This window comes from Canis lupus, chromosome 20 (genome assembly GCF_011100685.1).
Source record: "Canis lupus familiaris isolate Mischka breed German Shepherd chromosome 20, alternate assembly UU_Cfam_GSD_1.0, whole genome shotgun sequence".
NCBI lineage: Eukaryota > Metazoa > Chordata > Mammalia > Carnivora > Canidae > Canis > Canis lupus.
In genome coordinates this window covers 17,597,257-17,612,114 of record NC_049241.1, presented here as the reverse complement: position 1 = coordinate 17,612,114, position 14,858 = coordinate 17,597,257, and the positions used below count along the sequence as shown (strand labels likewise).

Genomic DNA, 14,858 nt, shown 5'->3' with positions numbered 1-14,858 from the left:
TAAAACATTCTTGTGCTTTACCTTGATGTCTTGCACTTTACTAGTTCTAGGCTGAAATAAGAGTGAAATTTTTGACATGTCAAGCCAAATTTTTGAAGCTATTGTTCAATGAGTGGAACCAGAGAACTGAGATAAAAATATAATACTTTCTTTTCACATCTAAAGCATGAGACCCATTTTCAGTGTGAAGGATAAAACCAACCCTTCTGGCTAACGGATACCATGCAGCTTCATTTTTATTTCAGTCCTTTGGCTACAGACAAACAAACAGAAAGCCAAATAATTTTATTTCCGTTTTGATTCTCTGGTTTGAGGGAAGAGAGGATAAGGATATTAGAGGCAGTGTTTGGTCTTTTTTTTTTTTTTTTCCTTACGAAAAAGATCCCAACGTATTTCTAGCTAATAAGATGAATAAGGTTAGAATGAAATGTGGAAGTATTTTTCAATCATGCAATTTGCTTTCAAAACAAAGACCACCATATGTGGGACATTGAGATCTTAGCCTGTGCAATCAGAGGCCATCAGAACTGAATAGATTAAAATTAATTTGAAGTAATGAGAATGTTCTTATTCCCTAGAACTGGGCTTCTGTTTTCTGCTCCTCCCCTGCAACTACCACTAAACCTCTGTTTGCTCAGTTGTAAAACAAAGCATTTGAATATATGAGACAAAAATTAAAGAGATACAACAAAAAGCCACAAGAGTCACATCTGTTACTGAATGTAATGTGGATCAAGCAATTGTTTAGGTAAATCCCAAATGATAAATAACATTGTATTTGACAGCCTTTTTAGGGGGAAAAAGCCCTCATTGATTTATATTTAAGTATGCTAACCCAGTTTTGGAAAATCCAAGGCATATTTAGTTGAAGTGAAAGAGAGTTAACTATTTTAATTTTAAAGAAAATTGCAAAGGTTAGTGGTATATTTTTATGAGTGTAACATGCACAATTACAGCAGGCATGACTGGCCAGAGTGGATTATATTTTACACATAATTAGTCTAGACACGTGCTGGAGCCACTAACAAGAGGGCAGTTGGCTGGTTTTGCTAACACTTGGTTCACTCTTGGCATATTCATTTAAAAAAAAAGAAAAAAAAAGTATTCGCCTTTGGATTTTCATAGTAAAGCAGTTTTTGTAATAATATTGGGTAAATAAATAGGTATCCTCCAAAGCTATATGTTATCTTAAGTAATCTAACTTGTTATTGATTTTTTTTCCTGTAATAAGAAATTTAATAGTTGAAATTGTATGTAGTTGCTATAGTAACTCACACAAGTGTGTTTCTCTTGAAAGGGAAGCATATGATTAATTTGCCTTTTAACCTATTTTATTATGACAACACCCATGAAATGCAGGAACAGACATCTGTAGTTCTAGTTATTTTATCTTTTTTAAATGAAACTCTCTAAATAATATTTTCAGATTAAAAAATGTTAATTAGTGAAAGTAGTTTGAACTTCAGGTAAAAGTAAGTATATCTCCATAAAAGAACATTTTCTAAAAAAAAAAACTTCTAAAATATTCAGTTTTTTATATTATTTTACATTTTATGGAGTTCATTAATGTCCTACCCAAACAAATTTTAAATTTATGAGTCTTTTATTACTTCACATAATGCTTTTAAAGTAAAAATAACATTCAACTTAAGATGGCAAATGTACCGTTGCTTCAGAATATATTAACATATCTTATTTTAATATCATGTATTATTTGGCTTAAATTTGCATGTGCATGTGTCTCTATTTCTATTTAAATATATAGATTTCTGTCACAAATACTACTTCCTGTAGTCTTCATAAACTAGTGTTAAGTAGTTCTCTAATGTTTTTTGATAATCTAATATCAATTTATGTTTTTTAAACCAAGTTGCACGTCTGAATGGCTATAGGAGCCAGCCAGGCAATGAAAGTGAATGAAATGGTCAAGGTGGAAGACAATAAGGAATAGAAGGAATGGAGATCAAATGTCCAGTAGAAAGGTGGACGCTCCTTCTCAAGCCCTGGTAAGTATTGATGTATGGAATTTATACCCATGTTTTTCTAATTTTCAAAGAAAAACCAGAATGCTGAGTGTTGATGTGAAATTGTTTGCATATAAATCTAGGAGATTAAAGTAATTTAATTTTTGAAAAATATACCATGAAGGGTCAAACCATCTGCAGTTTTTATCTGGATCACCAGCTGTCATTCTGCATAATCTACTTACCGCCAGGGGCAATTCCAACCTCAGGAACACAAAATCATGAGCTGTGGATGTCTTTGGATCCACTGGAAGGTACCAGCATTTATACTCTTGTTTTATAGATGCAGAAAGCATTATTTGACCGTGTGGCTGAAGTCAACATCATGTATCAACAGCAGTCTTAAAAGAATGGATTCCCTCTTGGTATTTTGAAGCAAGTTATGATCTTTGATTTAGTTATTAAAATTCCGTGTTGAGATGAATGGAGGGCTTCATGGGGAAGAAACGTTTTCTTCCCAGTAGAGCAGTAGAATGGTTTGGGTTTGGCCTATTGTGGTAGATGATTGAATTATGGACAGGTACTTTGTTCGATGAGGCCTGGTTGAGAGAAAGGACAGAGACAGAGAGTGATTGTTGGGGAGGAAGTAGAAGAAGTGAAATGGCTAGAGGAGTATGCCTGAGTGGCTCAGTGAGTTAAGCATCTGCCTTCACCTTGGGTAGTGATCCCAGAGTCCTGGGATCGAGTCCTGCATGGAGCTCCTAGCTCAGCAGGGAGTCTGCTTCTCTCTCTCCCTCCGCCTCTCTCCCAGCCTGTGCTCTCTCTCTTTCACTCACTCTCTCTCTAAAATAAATAAAATCTTAAAAAAAAAAAAAAAAAGAGGAGAAATGGGGGCAAGTTGATTGAAGAAGATTACTATTATGAGTCCAGGTTAGCTTTCTCCGTTTTCTAATAACATCTTCAATAAAATCTTGATTGTATTTCACCACTTTCAGAGGTGGGTATATGTTGGTACTATTTATTTAATGTTGTTTTTGCTTGATATTAGAACATCCTGAAGTTGATCTCTGGTGTAACCAGGCATTCTGAGAATGCCCAGTTTGACAGAGTTACCTTGGATTCTATCTCGTGCTATTCTATTAAGTAAGACAGTACTCAGGAAGCAATAGTTTTGAAATGAGAACTAATGGAGTTGTAAGGGTAGAGATTTATTGTAGCAGTTGGATATATGGGGAGGGAAGGAAGGGAGATTGAACAGAGAGGGAGGAGGAGAACTACCATATGGCACAGTTTGGGGAGTCACTGTGCTGGCCTGGGATGGAGGTGTATCTGCCACTACTGTTTTTTGCTTCCATCTCATATGGTTTTCTTAAACTATGTTCCTGGAAACCTGATACTTTACTTCATAATCGAATAATGAAATAAGATCTGTGCTATTTCAACCTATAAGGAGGCCCATTGCATGCTCCCTTCATTCTAATAATAAGGCAGTGCAGTAGATGCAGATCTCGGACAACAAGAGAGAATGTGGCTGTGATGAAGTGAGATGAAGTCCTAGGACTGGGTGTCGCTGAATTTGCTAAGGTGAAGTGTTTGTTTGTTTGTTTTTTAAGATTTTATTTATTTATTTGAGAGACAGCACTCATAAGCAAGAGAGAACAGGAGGAGGGGCAGAGAGAGATGGAGAGAGAGAATCTTAAGCAGTTCCCCGCTGAGCAGGGGGCCCAACCTGGGGCTCAGTCTCATGACCCTGAGATCATGACCTAATCAGAAATCAAGAATTGGACGCTTACCAGACTAAGCCACTCATGTGCCCCCTGCTTTTTTTTTTTTTAAAGATTTTATTTATTTACTTGAGAGAAAGAAAGCACACAAGAGAAAGCATGAGCAGAGGGGAGGCACAAGGGAGAGGGAGAAGCAGACTCCCTACTGAGCAGGGAGCAGGATGTGGGGCTTGATCCCAGGACCCCAGGATCAAGACTTGAGCTTAAGGCAGATGATTAACCTGCTGAGCCACCCAGGCATATCAAGATGAAGTCTTTACTAAAGCTATGTTAAAATAGCTTTTTGGGAGAAACAGTGGTATCTCAGGAAGCATAATAAATGTGGACTTTGTAGTCATGAATTTGATTTGAAGCTCTGCCTTTTTTTGTTTTTTTTTTTCCAACTTGGTCACCCAGGGCAAGTCATTTAACTTCTTTATGCTTGTAGGGGAGGAAAATTTTCCTTGACCTTCTTAAGGCCGCCCTCTGGATCTCAAGCTAAACTAACAAAGACAGATGAACAGAAAAAAAGCATATACATTTTAAGAATCTTCACAAGAGAATGATGCCACAAAGAAGTGTCCAGGACTGGAAGCTGTTATACATTTTAGACCAAGAAATAATAGATGTGTGGAGAATGACAAGACAGGGCAGCCCGGGTGGCTCAGCAGTTTAGCGCCGCCTTCCACCCAGGGTGTGATCCTGGAGACCCGGGATTGAGTCCCACGTCGGGCTCCCTGCATGGAGCCTGCTTCTCCCTCTGCCTGTGTCCCTGACTCTCTCTCTCTCTCTCTGTCTCATTAATAAAAAAAATAAAATCTTAAAAAAAAAAAGAATGACAAGACAAAGGGGTTTGGACTGGGGGTAGCAAACAGTGAAGAAGTAGCTAAGGGTTAATTTAACCAGGTTTGTTAGTACAGATTTTTCACCCCTTCATTCCCTATGTAGCAGGAATGTCTTCTTCCTTCTGCTATAGGAGGAATGCCTTTCCTATAGGAGATTTATCTCCTCTCTCAGGGATGGGCAGGGCAAGGTTGGGGTGAGGTCAGAGTGACCTTCCTGCCCTTTTCTCAGACTCCTTCAGCTTAGTCTTCAGGATGCCAAGGTGCCATATTTTGGGGTAGTGAGTCCTAAACCCCATCACACTGTTTCTCAGGATGTACAGGTTGTAAGTCTTATGATTGTTTTGGAAACATTGTCTTCTTTCTTCTTTCATAAAAATAAAACCATGCCTATTATGAAGAAAAGTGGTTACCAGATTTGGTTACCAAATCTGAACTATTATGAGGATGACTACTACAAATAATGATGCTACATTTCAACCGTTTTTTTTTTTCCAGGAATTGTTACTTCAAAATGCAAAAATCCAGTAGGAAAAATAATTCACAGTAGCAAACCATAGTCTGAAATGAACAAGTTTCTGCACAAATCATACTGTCAGACAATAATCACTGAAGCGATTTAATGATGTGAAACCACTTCTAAAATAGTTAACATTCACAAACAAATTTTACTGTGTATGCATAATATATATACTATATGCATGCATAATATCTAATGTATACTTTTACATAAAACATAACTCTAAAAAAACTTTTAACTTTGAAATAGTTTCAGATTTATAAAATGAAAGCAAAAAAATGGCAAAAATACTACATATATTTCCCATATACCTTTTACATTGCTTCCCAAACTGTTCTCTCACTTAAGCTTAGTGCAATTTATCAAAGTAAGAAAATTAATATTAATGTAGTATTATTAAGTAATTTGCAGACCTTATTCGAATTTCTCCATTTGTTCTTCTAATGTATTTTTTTGTGTCCCAGAACACAATCAAGGATCTCAAACAGCTAGAGGTTTCGTGTCTCCTCATCACCTCAAGTGAGGGAGAGTTTCTCAGTCTATCTTTGTGTTACTTTGTCTTCTAAGAGTACTTGCCAGTTGATCTGTGTAATGTCCCTCTCTTCGGCTTATCTGAGGATCTGTTGTCATTTGATTGGATGTTACTGGCAAGAATACCACAGAAGGTAATGTGGTGTCTTTCTAGTGTACTACATTTGGAAGCGGGTGAAGCTGCATGCCTCATTCCCAATGATTTGAACTTTGTCACTTGCTAAGGTAATTTTCATTTTTAACAAGCTAAAACACAAATGATGAACTTATCAATGTTTTCAATCTTCTCTTTAAAAATGTTTTTGAACAGTAAACCTGTTTTCTGATTAGATGTTATCTTAAATTGAACCAGTTGTAAAATATAGTAATTAGCCCTCAGTAGATTCTAGACTATAATAAAGTACCATATATATACTTTATATCTTTATTGAAAGTTAATAATAGTATATAATAAAAATAGTAATTCTTGGCATACTTTGATGTTTTCGTTGTTATTGTTTAAGTAGAAATGGAAAATAATGTTAGCTACATTATGGAAGAATCCAAATTTTATTTGTTAGTCTGAATATGGAGTTAGTAAAAGAATATAGTAACAAGGGACATATCTTTGCTGATAAAGTTTTGTTGCTGGTTATTAAAATGTTTTCTGAATGAAGACATTTATTTCGTTGCTGAAATGTGACTTAGGACTAGCAAGTTTTTAGGTCTGTTGTAACAGATTGAGAGTTAAATGACATCTTCTTCCATCTTCTTTGATTCTACTATCATCTCTGATGATTTCTTCCAAAATTATGAAGTAGGTTCTCAGAAATTTTTCTGGGACATTGATAGAGTGTCCCTTAAAAGTGGTTCCTATGGTTTTAATTTGCAACAGTCTCATACATTTGTTAAGACTATATCCTGTTCCCAGAGGGAGAAATATCTCCTCATCCTGTGGTTGGACAGATGGTACTTATTTTATCTAGAGAGAAATGGAGTAAAACAGAAGTGTGTCTTAAAAAAAAAGAAAAAGCCTTCAAAGCCATTTTAATACTTGGCCTTCCAAGATAAGATAAGTTAAATGCAAAATGCTTTGTTAATAGTCACTGAGTTCCCATGTTGGCACAGTCTCTTCTGAATCTTTCATAATTATAATTACTTATAAAGAATGGAGCCATGATGCGGAAGTCCAGTTGATTAAAGGGAACTGAGGTTGGGTTTGTTTTTTTGTTTTTGTTTTTTTGACAGCTCCTAGATGACCAGTGAAGCAGTGATAATCTAGCACGCCAGCTTGGTTTGAGACTTCGCAAAGCTAGTGCGCATTTGATGATGTGTGTTAAACATTGAGTAGACTGTGCCTACATACATAGTGGTGGTAGCAGTTTGGGAACAAAATAAGATGGGTGTTTGTAGGACTTTACAAAACTTTCATCTCCCCTCATCATGAATATCATATGACTCCTTAGAACATCAGCCAGAGGGAGGTATCCTTATTGAGGTATTACAGCCAGGGAACTGCATTTCTGAGTGAGGTCATCAGCCAAAGATTTCAGAATTACTTAGCAAGCATATTGAGACTTGAATCCAGGTCTTCTAATACAAACTGCTGCCATCATTCCATTTTCCATGCTACCTTCCCTTTTGTGATTTTCAATGTCAGACTACAACCTAGAGCTCTGAAGATTATTTTGAGTTTTAGATCTTTTCGAATGGGATTGATATGTAGAAATTGATTAGGGTATGTCAGATTACAAATGGGTCTTCATGTGGTTTGTACATCTAGAGCTACTCTTTGGATCTCTTCTGGGCTATAGAACTACATAATAAATCACCTATCAGACATCTTTACTTCTATGTCTCAAAAGCACCTCATAATTAGTCATGCTCAAAATCTATTGATCCTGGTCCAAATCCCACCAAATCCCACTCTTCTAGGGATTTTCCTTTAAGTGAGCAGTGCCACCATCCACTCTGGTAGGAACATCAGAAACAGAGGGCAGTGTTTGAAACTTCCCTCTCCCTTGCTCTCCCCTCCCATCCCCATTTCCAACATACCCTAAAAATCTTGACAGATTCTAACTCCTAAATATTTTTTCTAGTGGATCCTCTTTGAATATCTCCATTTCTATCACCCTAACTCAAATAGTCATCATCAATGCCTGGACTTCTGCCATAGCTTCCTACTTGAAACACTAGCACCTATTCTGGCCTTTCTCCAACATATTTTGCACTCCATAGATGGAAGATTTTTTTTAATGCAAATATGATCATGCTTAAAACACTTCATTGGCTTTTCATTATCCTTTGGATAAAGATCAAATTCTCAACATGGCTTATAAAATGCTGAATTGTTTGGCACCTGCCTAGTTTTCCAGCGTCATCTCATACCAATCCAAAACAAATCCAGAGGTAACTGGGTGGCTCAGTCAGTTAAGCATCCAGCTCTTGGTTTCAGCTTGAGTCATGATCTCAGGGTCCTGGGATTGAGCCCCACATCAGGCTCTGGCTCAGCAAGGAGTCTGTTTGAAATTCTCTCCCCCTTTTCCTCTGCCCCTCCCCCTGCTCACATTCTCTCTGTCTCTCTCTCTTTTTTTGCTCTCTCAAATAAATAAATAAATAAATAAATACATAAATATTAAAAAAGAAAAAGCAAATCCAAAATTCCCAGGCCTTCTCTCCATGATAGGAACTATCCTTCATCATCCCTGGCTTTCCTCTTTTCCTTGAACAGGTCAGTCGCCATTTCATCTCAGAGTTTTTCCAAAACCTGCCCCTTTAATTGGTACATTCTCCTTCACTCACATTTTACCTGTTTAATTTCTATTATTTCCTCAGATCCCATTGTAGTTGTTCTTCCTTTAAGGAAGTCCTCTCTGACTTTGCATACATGGTCAAATTCTCCCTCTCATAGTATAGCAGACCTTCTATTTTGTAGCACTACTCAAAATTACAGTTTTCATTCATTTGTGGTAGTCATTAGCTAATGTCTGTTTCCATCTCTCAAGTGTAATCTCCATGAAAACTGAAATGTTGCTTTTATTTAGCTCACCTACATGCCACTTCCCCACCTGTCATAGCACCTAAGCTAGCACCTATCACATTTAATGAAAGGGTTGGTATGTGAACAGCTTTTTCCGTGGACCCTTTTCATTGAGCCAGAGTAATCTAGACACCAATCATCAGCATGGAGGGCACCTGTTGGTAGGCCAGGCTTAACAGAAGATTTACATGGAGTAAGTTTCCAACATTAGAGAGAGTGAGAGTTGTAACCTAGTAGGAAGCAAAAATCAAAAGTCAGAAGAATACTAAGTAGATTTTAAGGAATGAAAACAAGATGAAGTTATGAATTTCACATCCAGGAAGTCTGGTGATTAGGTTGTGAAGCTACTATCACTGGGCCCCTGGTCAACAACTACCTTTGTAAATTTCTTAAGGTTTTTTTTTTTTTTTTTAATTTATTTTTTATTGGTGTTCAATTTACTAACATACAGAATAACACCCAGTGCCCGTCACCCATTCACTCCCACCCCCCGCCCTCCTCCCCTTCTACCACCCCTAGTTCGCTTCCCAGAGTTAGCAGTCTTTACGTTCTGTCTCCCTTTCTGATATTTCCCACACATTTCTTCTCCCTTCCCTTATATTCCCTTTCACTATTATTTATATTCCCCAAATGAATGAGAACATATAATGTTTGTCCTTCTCCCTCAAACAGTTAAAAATATACCTGCCCTACGACCCAGCAATTGCACTGTTGGGGATTTACCCCAAAGATACAAATGCAATGAAACGCCGGGACACCTGCACCCCGATGTTTCTAGCAGCAATGGCCACGATAGCCAAACTGTGGAAGGAGCCTCGGTGTCCAACGAAAGATGAATGGGTAAAGAAGATGTGGTTTATGTATACAATGGAATATTACTCAGCTATTAGAAATGACAAATACCCACCATTTGCTTCAACGTGGATGGAACTGGAGGGTATTATGCTGGTTTTTTTTTTTTTTTTCAGTAGTAGTAACTCTATAGTTTTTGCTTAAAGAATTAAAGAACTCCTTCTTCTATATTGAAAGCTATCTTAGAAGAGTAATAGACACTAATCTAGGTTCTTTTTCTCTCTTTATACCTATCTTTTCATCCATCCATCTATCTAATCTATCCATGTAGGTTTAAGATGGCAATGTTAGTTTCTTTTGCTTGTAGTAATATGCATGTTAAAGTCACTGCAGGGTCAAGTCTATAATTCAATAATTGCAGGGAATTACATGTCTCTTGTGAATTAACATCTCAGGTTTTAAAAACTGAGGATGATAAGATTAGATGGAAAAATATATATTATAGATTAAATATTAGCCCCAAATGAGAGATAGAATATATAAGATGTATCTTTTATGGCAGATAATGTTCTTTCATTAAAAAAACTGTAATAAACTAAATTTAAATATTTCTGGCAGGTGGATATATTTTATGTTTGTATATATTTTAAATGAAATTATGATGGGCCATCTATTCAAGTGTGTTGGCAAAACTGCTTTGACAGCTCAAAGGAATGAGAGGCTAACAGTGAAAAGTAAGCCACATTCAGTAGCACAGGAAGAAAGGAGATGTGGGGGTCACCTCAAGCTCAGATTGAGCCCCTGACCATGTGGAAAATTGAATCCTTTTTTGTTTTAAATTCTCTTTCAACTTAGAGATGAAACTTCCAAAAAATTCCATTTACTTATCAATCATTTGTGGGCTTTTTTTTAAAGCCACCTGTGTACTCACTCATTTTATTTTATTCTCTGTTCTAGGATGTCATTCTCATATTAGAAGGTCTCCCAAAGATGAGAGAGAGTCTAGAGAACAAAGTGATGCCCTGATTCTAGCAGATGACCCATATTAATAGACATTCTACAAGAAGAGCACAACAGAAATTGCTAGTTTAAATGAATGATACCCTGTATTAAACACAAAGACTTCCAGTGACTTCTATATGAATTCAATAAACTTCAATTACTATACACTTGAAAACATCTAAGTTGTTAATCCAATGGACCAAATACTCTCAGAATTTCTACCTTTCTCAAGTCTTCTACAACGAAAATTCAGGTTGTTTATTATTTTCCAAAAACTCTTTAAGAAGTGACAGTATTAGCGTGATTCTTTCTTTTATTACTTTGAAAGTTGTTCACTTTATGAATTCATTCAACTAGCAGTGTTTGAGAACTTACTATGTGCTTGGTATGAGACACTGAAGGTACAAAGATTAGTAGGATGGAACCTATGTCCTCATGTTACTCAAAGTTTAATTTGTTACAAAAAATACTTGCTGTTTCTAATATGATACTTTTGGTTGTATGAAACAAAACCTGTGTACTTTATGCACAGTAAAAATTAGAAAATTCAGCAGCTCAAAAATGAGAGGAGTGTTTCAGAGTTTTGGTTTTGGTTTTATCTCTTCTCTCAGCCATATGTAATGAACTGTCTTTTTTCATCGACTTTACATTCATAGCATCAAGATGGCTGCAGCTCCAAGCATAACATCCTCACACAATTGCATCCAAAAACCAGAAGGGAGAGGGTGAATAGAGGGTCATAGCCATCTCAAGTTCTTCCTTTTTTTAAGTAAATAGAAATTGCTCAGATATCTCCCAGCAGTAAGCCCTCATTTGTCAGTGGTCAGAATTGTATATCCTGTGATGATTTCTATACTCATCATTAACAAGGGCAATGGAAATACTAATTTGTTTTTTAGAGTCCAAATTTCAACAGTCAAAATTCACCAAGTGAATTTAGTATATGGTATTGGTGTTGGGGAGGGACTCAACATCAGTGGAGGCACTTGACCACCTGAATTTTGCACAAATATTAACAAAGAAGGGGATATGGAATGGGTTGTGTGGTCCATCAGAAGTGTACTATATGCAGATAATTATAATTCAAGATAGTTAATATTTTGGTAGATGTGTGTACAACATCCTCTGAAATTATGTACAGTAATTTGAGGGTGAAAACCTTTAATTTTTTTTTTTGTAATGTTACTAGTGCAGACTATAAGAGCAAGAGGAATTCACAGGATGAACAAATCTAAAATCCTAGTCAGTTTTCATGAAAACATCATTCCTTTATTAGCAAAATCTTCAATTCCAGTGGAGTGGAAAGAACATTGGAAAAAGGAAAAAAAAGAGAGTTTACTTCTCTGCTCTAAGTCTGTATCAGTGGTTAATGTCACTTAACCATGTGTAAACTCTGGATAAAATTTCTTACCTCATAAGTGGTATATATAACTTAAATGAGATAAGTGTATAAATAACCTGTGAACTTTTGGTTCTTATGAAAATACAATATTTATTAATGTGTATCACATCTATTTCTCTGTCCATTTATTCATCTTTTTCTCTCCCTAGCATATTCAGTCCATAGACAGGTAATGCCTCTCCCTAGCATATTCAGTCCATAGATAGGCAATGCCACGCCTGTTTTTACAATGTCTCCTTGTTAGTGAATGCTATGTAATGAATTCACAGAGCTGCCTGCAGCCAATTCCATCATCATATTCAGAAAATCAAAACTGTTTAAGAGGGAATAAAATCAAACTGACTTTTCAGCCAAAGAGAACCACCGCATCTAAATGGTATATTAACAGCTTCATGTTCCATAGAGAGGCATGTGAATCTCTGCTGCATTATGATACCTTTAAAGAAAATAAGAAAGCACTCTCCAAGTAATTATATACTGGTCTTTGCCTTACCTTGTGTCGTGTGTTCTTGAAATTTGGAAAAAAATTGTTATCCAAGTATGTATGAACTTTAATGCTCTGAACACAAATGTTGGTCAAAGAGAAATTTATGAGGAGAACCCCAAGGCCCTATATTGTGCTTTCAATCATCCAAGTCCTTATAATATGTTTTCTTTACATTTCTTCATTCTCTAAGGAGCCAGAATTATTCCTTCAATGATAGGTATTGTCAAAGTGACAAAGAAATTAAACATGTGAATTGATGTCTTCAATAATTGTGCAAAAACAATATCAGACTCATCCACAGCTTATTAAGTTTCAAATCTCATTCTTTTTTTTTTAAGGATTTTATTTATTTATTCACAAGAGACACAGAGGGATAGAGAGAAAGAGGCAGAGACACAGGTATAGAGAGAAGCAGGCTCCATGCAGGGAGCCCGATGTGGGACTTGATCCCGGGGTCTCCAGGATCATGCCCTGGGCTGAAGGCAGTACTAAACCGCTGAGCCACCCGGGCTGCCCTCAAATTTCATTCTTATTTGAAAATGACTTTTTAAAAACCTTAGGAAAAGAGGGATGCCTGGGTGGCTCAGTCAGGTTAAGCATCTAACTCTTGATTTGGGCTCAGGTCATGGTCTCAGGCTTATGGGATCGAGCCCCACATTAGACATCCTGTTCAGCAAGGAGTCTGCTCAAGATTATTCTCTCTCTCTCTCTCTCTCCCCTTGACCCTCTTCACTGTACACTCTCTCTCTTTCTCTAAAAATAAATAAATACATCTTTAAAAAAATCTTAGACACAACAGCATTTCATAAGGCTGTCTAGAGACTGGTAAGGAACAAGAGAGGAATCTGAACTTACTGGCTCATATTTTTAAAAAAAGGACAAAACGAAACAAGGTGTATTGGCTTCATGCATGGTTGTATGCAGACCCTTAAATAACATTATTTGAAATCTTTCTGTTTTATGCCCTGCGCCCAGCTTTCCATTGCACTGGTTTTACTTATAGGCAGCCTAGATCCATGTGATAATGCCCAGGCATATATCTTCCTAGCTTTAATAATAGAAAATCTCCTCTGTTCACAGTTACAACAAGAGATCCCAGATGGACTCCCTGGCAGTGAATGGCCAGAGCTGATTCACAAACTCACCTCCAGAGCTTGGTGTGGCTTCAACCTCAGAGTCATTACAGGAACTGAAAGTGAAAGATAAGTGTCTCCTCAATGAAATGGAGATTCTGTTGCAAGAATAGGTGAATTGTTGCTGGGAAATCTCTCAACAGATTTGTACTGCATCAGGCACCACTTGTCTATCACTACCCATTGGCCTAACTACTCTTGTGGTGGCTAGTGCCTTGAAAGCATAAACAAGTTTTGTGAAGGGGCAACCCAAGACATCCTGAAGTCCAACCTTTATTTCATACACTTGATTCTTGCTCTGAACCTTTTTGCTTCTATGGTGAAGGTCACATAGAGGAAGCATCTCAGCCTTCACACATGTGGAACCTGGAAATGTGAAGGAGTTAACCCTCCTTAGGTCACTCTTGATCACTGAGGTAGGAGCTAATGGCTTTTTATCCTTCACCCAAGGTCCTGCAGGACTGAGTATTAGTCACCCTTGGTATTGAATTCTTGTATTGGCCTCTCCTCCTGTCTCTCATTCCTGCTAATGGTATTATTCTTCCCCTAGATTACCTGTATACAAGTATCTACCTTAGTAGCTGCTTTAGGAAAGCCTAAGCTAAGACTGGTATCAGAATTCACCCTGGAAAATAGACCTTTCAGATAGATTTTAGAGCTTGATCACTCACTGGACAGATGGCAAGCGTGATGGTGATAGGTGAGGACATTACTCCTGGCCTGTGCCAGTATACTGGCTGCTAAGATGCTCCTGCCTGGATTGGAGGAAGTGCAGGAAGAAGCAGCACTAAGTTTTGAAGTGTCAGTGACAATTACAGTGGTATGGAGGCCACCACAATTGTATGGATTAGGTAACAATTTTGGAAATCTTGAAAAAATGAATAGTAGCTTTAAAACTTTGACAGGTTCAATAAATATCTCTACCCAATGCCAGAAGAAAATACCCTCACAGATATATATGACTCTGGTTTTCTTCTTTTGTTTCCATGTTTGTATATTTTTATTGTAAAATACTTCCTACATTTAGAAACTAGCATAAAATAGTGTCACACGTTTGAGAATAGCTATACAGTGAATGACTGTCACCACTTCCCAAGTAAAGAAGCATAGTATCACCAGCCCCCTGAAAGTCCTCTTGCTACATTTATTTTGTAGTACTCGCATTTATCTAGTGCTTATTGATACTCTTCTAGGAGACTTATAGGAGTTTTTAATATCTGGCAAGTTTTCTATTTATTTAAACCAATGTCACATCAATTATTAAATATTTGTGATATAGCCTCTGGATTCATTCATATAGTTTTGTTAGCTGAAGCTCATTTATTTTCACTGCTATGCAGTGTTCTATTATAGGAGTATACCACAATTTATATGTTTCTTCTATCATCATGGACATTTGGGTT

The 14,858-nt window shown here is 36.9% G+C and overlaps 1 long non-coding RNA gene across 4 annotated transcripts in view; it reads left to right on the top strand.

The window, feature by feature from the left end:
• The first annotated feature begins 586 nt into the window (after window positions 1-586).
• Window positions 587-14,858, top strand: part of LOC111091264 — a 39,788-nt gene continuing 25,516 nt past the window's right edge. For 3 of the 4 annotated variants that reach the window (XR_005374714.1, XR_005374712.1, XR_005374715.1), the window contains exons 1-4: window positions 587-748; window positions 1,871-2,006; window positions 10,389-10,686; window positions 13,403-13,871. This is a non-coding gene — a long non-coding RNA (uncharacterized LOC111091264). Of the gene's footprint in view, window positions 749-1,870; window positions 2,007-5,774; window positions 5,846-10,388; window positions 10,687-13,402; window positions 13,872-14,858 lie in introns of all 4 variants that reach the window. The other variant, XR_005374713.1, reaches the window with a different exon arrangement.